The sequence below is a fragment of the Amphiura filiformis genome, chromosome 4, assembly GCF_039555335.1.
Source record: "Amphiura filiformis chromosome 4, Afil_fr2py, whole genome shotgun sequence".
Classification (NCBI taxonomy): Eukaryota; Metazoa; Echinodermata; class Ophiuroidea; order Amphilepidida; family Amphiuridae; genus Amphiura; species Amphiura filiformis.
This window is the reverse complement of record NC_092631.1, coordinates 3026586-3035430: the sequence shown is the minus strand read 5'-3', so window position 1 is coordinate 3035430 and position 8845 is coordinate 3026586. Positions and strand designations below refer to the sequence as shown.

The window sequence follows — 8845 nt, the reverse complement described above, 5'->3', positions numbered from 1 at the left end:
ATGTGCATTAAAGGGGGGTAACCCTATTGGTTTTGGATATGGATTGTCTTTAAAATTACATAATAATATCAAATATCGCCCCCTTTATGCTGCTTTGTGAAAAAACGAGAGCATTTTCAGCGTAAATGTGAATAAATAGCCAAATTTGCAATCCAATACCTTGGTATACGTGAATTGCATTCTGGGCAGGTAAGCAACAACAACAATTCGCGTTCGTATGACGTACAATGCCCGGCCCGTATTGAACGGAAAATATTTGTTTTTTCGTACCGTTTCAGAAAAAAGGAAACAAAATATATTTCCCCTTGCAATATGTACATTTCAAATGAATATACAAAAGTTTGGATTAAAAATGGAGATTAAAAAACCCTTCCGGTACCGGGTTTTGAACCGGGTACCTCTCGGGTAAGTACAAACGCGCTAAAAGTGCTATCTTCAGTAGAAAGCAAGTCGTGCATTAAAAGTGCTATCTTCAGAAGAAAGCAAATCTTTGAAATGCCTAAAGTCTTTTCGTCAGTAAAAAGCAAATCTTTGACGTGGATGAAGTGTTCTTTTCAGTAAAAAGTAAATCTCTGACGTGCATTAAGGGGGTACTACACCCATGTGGTAAATTTGTGACTATTTTTGCATTTTTCTCAAAAAATAATTACACACTGGTAACAAAAGTTATGTATATTATTGGGGCAAGGAATATAATTACTACACTGAAATTTCAGTGACTCAAGACAAACGGTTCAGTATATATGATAGGAAACGAGGTACATCCTAGCGGTACCTTATTTCTGATCATAAATAACAAACCGCTTGTCTTGGGTCACTGAAATTCCAGTGTAGTAATTGGATTCCTTGCCCCTATAATATACATAATATACTGTGTTATTAGTTTTTGAGAAAAATGCAAAAATAGACACAAATTTATCGAGGGGTGTAGTACCCCTTAAAAGTGCTATCTTCAGTATAAAGTAAATCTGTGACATGCATTAAAAGTGCTATCTTCAGTATAAAGCTGAATCTTTGACGTGCATTCAAAATGCTATCTTCAGTAGAAAGATAATCTTTGACGTGCATTAAAAGTGCTATCTTCAGTAGAAAGCAAGTCGTGTATTAAAAGTGCTATCTTCAGTAGAAAGCAAATCTTTGACATGCATTAAGTCATTTCGTCAGTAGAAAGCAAATCTTTGATGTGGATGAAAAGTAAATCTCTGACGACTGACGTGCATTAAAAATGCTATCTTCAGTAAAAAGCTAAATATTTGATGTGCATTAAAAGTGCTGTCTTCAGTAGAAAGCAAATCTTTGACGTGCATTAAAAGTGCTATCTCCAGTAGAAAGCAAATCTTTGACGTGCATTAAAAGTGTTATCTTCAGGAGAAAGCAAATCTCTGACGTGCATTAAAATGCTATCTTCAGTAGAAAGCAAATCTTTGACGTGCATTAAAAGTGCTATCTTCAGTAGGAAGCAAATCTTTGATGTGCATTAAAAGTTCTTTTCAGTAGAAAGCAAATCTTTGACGTGCATTAAAAGTGCTAACTTCAGTAGGAAGCAAATCTTTGATGTGCATTAAAAGTGTTCTTTTCAGTAGAAAGCAAATCTTTGACGTGCATTAAAAGTGCTATCTTCAGTAGGAAGCAAATCTTTGATGTGCATTAAAAGTGTTCTTTTCAGTAGAAAGCAAATCTTTGACGTGCATTAAAAGTGCTATCTTCAGTAGAAAGCAAATCTTTGATGTGCATTAAAAGTGCTATCTTCAATAGAAAGTCAATCTTTGACATGCATTAAAAGTGCTATCTTCAGTAGAAAGCAAGTCGTGCATTAAAGTGCTATCTTCAGTAGAAAGCAAATGTTTGACATGCATAAAGTCTTTTCGTCAGTAAAAAGCAAATCTTTGACGTGGATGAAAAGTGTTCTTTTCAGTAAAAAGTAAATCTCTGACGTGCATTAAAAATGCTATCTTCAGTATAAAGCTGAATCTTTAACGTGTATTAAAAGTGCTATCTTCAGTAGAAAGCAAGTCGTGCATTAAAAGTGCTATCTTCAGTAGAAAGGAAATCTTTGACGTGCGTTAAAAGTGCTATCTTCAGTAGAAAGTCAATCGTTAACATGCATTAAAAGTGCTATCTTCAGTAGAAAGCAAGTCGTGCATTAAAAGTGCTATCTTCAGTAGAAAGCAAATCTTTAACGTACATTAAAAGTGTTCTTTTCTGCAGAAAGTAAATATTTGATGTGCATTAAAAGTGTTATCTTCAGTAGGAAGTAAAACTTTGATGTGCATTAAAAGTTTTATTTTCAGTAGAAAGCAAATCTTTGACGTGCATTAAAAATGGTATCTTCAGTAGAAAGTAAATCTTTGACATGCATTAAAAGTGCTATCTTCAGTAGAAAGTAAGTCGTGCATTAAAAGTGCTATCTTCAGCAGAAAACAAATCTTTGACGTGCATTAAAAGTGTTATCTTCAGAAGGAAGTAAATCTTTGACGTGCATTAAAAGTGTTATCTTCAGAAGGAAGTAAATCTTTGACGTGCATTAAAAGTGTTATCTTCAGTAGAAAGCAAATCTTTGACGTGCATTAAAAGTGTTATCTTCAGTAGAAAGCAAATCTTTGACGTGCATTAAAAGTGTTATCTTCAGAAGGAAGTAAATCTTTGACGTGCATTAAAAGTGTTATTTTCAGTAGGAAGTAAATCTTTTACGTGCATCAAAAGTGTTCTTTCCAGTAGGAAGCAAATATTTGATGTGCATTAAAAGTGCTATCTTTAGTATAAAGTAAATCTGTGACATGCATTAAAAGTGCTATCGTCAGTAAAAAGCAAATCTTTGACGTGCATTAAAAGTGTTATCTTCAGTAGAAAGCAAATCTGACGTGCATTAAAAATGCCATCTTCAGTAGAAAGCTCAATCTTTAACGTGCATTAAAAATGCTATCTTCAGTAGAAAGCTAAATCTTTGACGTGCATTAAAAGTGTTATCTTCAGTAGAAAGCAAATCTTTGACGTGCATTAAAAGTGTTATCTTCAGTACCGCGGTAGATTAAATCTTTGACGTATATTAAAAGTGCTATCTTCAGTAGAAAGCTAATCTTTGACGTGCATTAAAAGTGCTATCTTCAGTAGAAAGTAAATCTTTGACGTGCATTAAAAGTGCTATCTTCAGTAGAACGTAAATCTGTGACATGCATTAAAAGTGCTATCTTCAGTAGGAAGCAAATCTTTGACGTGCATTAAAAGTGTTATCTTCAGTAGAAAGCAAATCTTTGACGTACGTGCACTAAAAGTGTTCTTTTCAGTAGAAAGTAAATCTGACGTGCATTAAAAATGCCATTTTCAGTAGAAAGCTAAATCTTTGACGTGCATTAAAAGTGTTATCTTCAGTAGAAAGCAAATCTTTGATGTGCATTAAAAGTGTTATCTTCTGTACCGCGGTAGATTAAATCTTTGATGTATATAAAAAAAAGCAAATCTTTGACGTACGTGCACTAAAAGTGTTCTTTTCAGTAGAAAGCTCAATCTTTAACGTGCATTAAAAATGATATCTTCAATAGAAAGCTAATCCTTGACGTGCATTAAAAGTGCTATCTTCAGTAGAAAGCTAAATCTTTGACGTGCATTAAAAATACTATTTTTTAATTTTTAATTTATTTATTTATTTATTTATTTATTTATTTATTTATTTATTTATTTATTTATTTATTTATTTATTTATTTATTTATTTATTTATTTATTTATTTATTTATTTATTTATTTATTTTTTTATTTATTTATTTATTTATTTATTTATTTTTTTTTTTTTTTTTATTTATTTTTTTTTTTTTATTTAATTATTTAATTAATTAATTAATTAATTCGGCCAAAGCCAGGAGCACCCGGAGAAAAACCTGCGAAAGCTAAATCTTTGACGTACATTAAAAGTGCTATCTTCAGTAGATAGCTAAATCTTTGACGTGCATTAAAAGTGCTATCTTCAGTAGAAAGCAAATCTTCGACGTGCATTAAAAGTGTTATCTTCAGTAGATTAAATCTTTGACGTACATTAAAAGTGCTATCTTCAGTAGAAAGCTAATCTTTGACGTGCATTAAAAGTGCTATCTTCAGTAGAAAGCTAAATCTTTGACGTAGGCCTACATTAAAAGTACTATCTTCAGTAGAAAGCTAATCTTTGACGTGCATTAAAAGTGCTATCTTCAGTAGAAAGCTACGGTAAATCTTTGTACTAAAGGTACTTTGACGTGCATTAATTAATACTATATAGTGCTATCTTCAGTAGAAAGCAAATCTTTGACGTACATTAAACGTTATTTTCAGTAGAAAGCAAAATGATCTTTGGTTGTGAATATGTTGAGCTATGTTGTATGTTATTGGCGTGCTTATTCAGTTATCGCCCATGCTTACTAAAGACGGATCGCATCGTGTATGTAAAATCGCCCAACACTTTGAAAGAGGAGTGACTTCCGTAAACATTGATTTTCAGTTTATTGTCAGAGATTTTTTACTATAATGGAATTTGAAGACGTAACTTAATTTCAATAACAAGTGTATTTATTCATTGTAGTGTACGCAAGGTGGGTTGTTCGACAAACTCTTTGATTGTTAATTTTTTACTGTAGATTAAAAACTGGATCAAAATTCGGAAACCGAGACGTCAGGAATTTTAAGCTTACTCGAATTTCGATCTTGTTGTCAAACACGTAAACTCAGAAAGTGTGATACACTTTGTGCATTTGTTATGATTGATTACACATGCTACACATATCAGAACCTCCAGAATTCTGATCCATGTCTATAGTAAGAATTCCAATTGAATGAACGCAGCTTTCAGCAGCTGTACTCGATCCAACCGCGATCGTATATCGCGTATTTCAAATTACAACACGAACGCACGACCTTGGATACAATGCTAACCAATCACGAGTGCGTTGGCATGGTTGATTCACTTCCGCGTGACTCACGCACAGTCGCACACGCTGGCGTACATCGCGCAGTGTACGCAAAAGATCGCACGCTATTGAAAGCTGCGCTTCATTCAATTGGAATTCCACTATAGTCTTTTTGTTGATGAAATGAAATGATTGCGCAATAATTATACACTTCTATCTTAGTGACTTTTGATCGACAAATCTACCTTTACTATCCACGACGACACGATAGTTACTGTGTGGATCATAAGGCTAATGAAAGTTGATCCCCAGTTTCCCGTTACATAGTTTTTCATGACTGGGTAGGTGACTGTTTCATTATTCATTATTCATTATTTTCAAACTTTCATTATCGGTGCAAAGTTAATTACGGAATGCTATGTTTTGAGGCCCAAATAAAATAATAAAGTATAGTTAGTAATGACCATGCTTCACTTCAAAACAAATTTTAATTAAGCACATCTTCTTTGGAATCTTCAAATTAACCTATAGGTTGTGCAACATATGAAAGCACCAGAAGTCCATGATAGTCTTTGGAGAACCACTTTTCCATATAAATACACTGTGTCTGTGTGTTATATTGCACACTACTTTTTACAAACCAAACTTACTCTCCACTAGCACATCTTTGGAAGCAATATTTATCACGGAAAGTAGTTTGTCTACTTGCACAAACTGGAAGTTGCTGGTAAAAAGCATCACAGGGTGCACGTGTTAATAATAAAACAACCATGCAAGAAATTGACAAATAAATCATTTTATTTATAAGTTTATTTTATTAAATACATATATTTGTAAGAAAAGCAGAATAAATTTGACTTCAAATTTTATTTATTTTATTTATTTTGATGTTGTCTATATATAGCACGCTACATAGTGCACGGTAGAAATGCTTTCATATTTGTTCATACGCTGGTTCCCGCGAACTTGGCTGCCTCTCTTTGTGTTCGGTCTATCCATTTAGTGGTAGGAGAAACTTTAATGCAGGGAATTGCTAGTCTCCAGTAAATGCGCCCTCTCGATATCGCCATTTTACCACGTGAAGTTTAACCCAGCGTTTGCAAAGACTATTCGGGCCGGTCAGGGTCGGCGTAAAAGTGCTTAAAATACGTGTCGGACGTGAAAGATGACATTAAAACTATCCTGTTTTTCTTAAAAACTTGAAAAATGTGAAATAATGAAATAATGGAAAATAATGAAATATTTGATCGGCATTTTTTTCTGACCGGAGTCGGGTAACGGGAAACTGGGAGTCAACTTTCATTAGCCTAAGGTAGACTGGGGAACCACACATGCCCAAGTCATAGATTCATCGACTGTTTTCTGACGCTCTAAAACAATTTTTTAAATTGTCAAATATGGCTACAATTTAGTTTGGCTAACATTAATATGTGTCTTCGCAAGTTGAAGACAATTTGCTTACTTTTAACCGGAAACACATGTGGCGAAGCTCGAAGTACAAATTTTGACCATTTAAAAAACGGTATTAGGTCCTGTAATTCTGCGATCTTGCTTGATCAAAGTTGTTTTGACGACTGACTGGTTCGCCGGTCCCCCAGGACTTTTTTCTCACCCGCTTCATGGAGCCTCAAGCTTGCAAGGTACCATACGTCACCTGCTTAATTATTGAACGGCTGGAATAGCCTAAGTCTCTCGGCCCCGATCTTGAAAAAATTAACATGGTGGAACAAAATGACCGTGCTTAGTAGTTGCAGGATTGGTGGATTAAGCCTGGGTTTTTTAATTTTTAACGGAAAAAAACTTATAACAAAATAATTTTTTGTAAATTCAAAGAAAGGGAAAATACCAATGCTATTTTATTTTAATCACATTATTTTTAATATTTATAATTTGTGGGACAGAAACATGGCTTAATGAAGAGATCAGCAGTAGTGAGATATTTCCTGATTTGTACGTGATATTCAGAAATGATCGCACAGAGAAAGGCGGCGGCGGTGTTCTGCATGCTATCAAAAGAACTTAGTTTCCAGTCAAATTCAAGACTCAGCTGACTGTGAACTGGTGTGGTCAGAAATACAGGTTAAAGGAAGGAAACCGCTTATTGTTGGTACTTTTTACCGTCATAAAGATTTACGACAAGGGTCATCATGTCGATGAACTTTCTTCTGCGATTAATAGACTGGGTGACAAGATAAATACTCATCACATCATGGTGAATGGGGATTTCAATCTTCCAAACATAAAATGGGCTAACAACTCCACATTTTACAAAAGTGGCTACAGCAAAATTGCTGCAGATAAATTGGTCATGTTTTCGGAGGATCATGGCTTCGCTCAACTGGTTACTGAACCAACTCGCATCAAGGGGGAAGCGAAAAACATTTTGGACTTAGTTTTTTACAAATAACGCCCCATCAGTGTACAAAACAATAGTAGTCGATGGTGTGGCTGATCATTTCAATGTACCGTACTGGTAGAAGTGAATGTAACTCCAACTAGAAAAAGGAAAGTGAAAAGGAAAGTTCTTCTGCGAGACAAGGCGAACATCGATGGTATCACAAAAAGTCTCCGAGACTTCCTTCCACACTTCAGTTTAGAAACAGCTGGACAGGATGTTGAATGTAAATGGAATAAATTTCACCAGAAAGTTCACCAGATCATTGATGAATTTGTACCACACAAGATAACATCTTCGCGTTATAATCTACCATGGTTTGGGAGACCACTTAGGCGCCTCTGTTGTAAAAAGCAGAGACTGTACAACATTGCCAAGGCTTCCCAAAGGAAAGGAGATTGGGACCATTACAACAAGTTTAGGAAACATGTGCAGCGTAAACTCCGTTCTGCAAGAACTCGCTACATCAGTGATACCTTAGGAGAAGCATTCAAGGATAACCCCAAAATCTTCTGGAGTTATATCAAAAATCTTAGAAAAGAAGACAACGGAGTTGCAGACCTGCTCCATGAAGATGAGCTGATTAGTGACAGCGGTGCTAAAGCTGAGATCCTGAATCAACAGTTTGCAAGTGTTTTCACAGTAGAGGATGCAGGTGATTTACCTGACCTCGGAGTGAGTAAGACTCAGAAGATCTCACCACTTGTTATTTCAAACGCTGGTGTTCTGAAACAACTTAAGGACTTAAATGCTTTGAAGGCGCAAGGACCGGATGAGATACCGCCATGGTTTCTTAAGCTGGTGGCAGAAGACATCTCCCCATATCTCACAGACATATTCCAGACTTCGATTGACACAGGCAAAGTACCAACCATGTGGAAGGAGGCAAACATTACACCAGTCTTAAAAAAAGGCAGTAGAACTGAAGCTTCTAACTATAGGCCAGTTTCCTTAACTGTAGTCATCTGCAAGATCCTGGAACATATCGTCTCAAGTCACATCATGCGCCATGCTGAAGCCAACGGCATCTTGAATGACAACCAACATGGTTTCAGACCACGAGATCTACTGAGACACAACTTATCCTGACTGTTGATGAAATTGCCAAAGAACTTGAAAAAGGCAAGCTGGTTGACATGGCCATATTAGATTTCCAGAAGGCCTTTGACAAAGTCCCACACAAACGTCTTATCCACAAACTGTGTCATTACGGGATGTCAGGTCAGATCGCTAATTGGATCCAGGACTTTCTCACCGGCAGATCCCAGAGGGTGATGGTTGATGGAAAATTCTCCAAGAAGGCCCCGGTGTTGTCTGGTGTTCCACAAGGTACAGTGTTCGGACCTATTGGCTTCCTTTTCTACATCAACGACTTGGCAGAAAATATTACATCAAGTGTAAGACTTTTTGCAGATGACTGTCTTGTGTACACAACAGCAATCCAAGATAGCATCTCCGCAACACTGCAGAAAGACCTAGTTAATCTGGAGCAGTGGCAAGATGATTGGTTAATGTCCTTCAATCCCAGTAAATTTGTCACCATGACAATAGGAGTGAGAAATCCACCGAAACATGTCT

General features: G+C 35.7%; 1 protein-coding gene across 1 annotated transcript in view; it reads left to right on the top strand.

Moving 5' to 3' along the window:
• Positions 1 to 4420: 4420 nt before the first annotated feature.
• Positions 4421 to 8845, top strand: part of LOC140150464 (diacylglycerol lipase-beta-like) — a 29083-nt gene continuing 24658 nt past the window's right edge. Inside the window, exon 1 of the mRNA XM_072172483.1 lies at positions 4421 to 4557. The gene's annotated coding sequence lies outside the window, so the exon portion shown is untranslated. The remainder of the gene's footprint in view (positions 4558 to 8845) is intronic.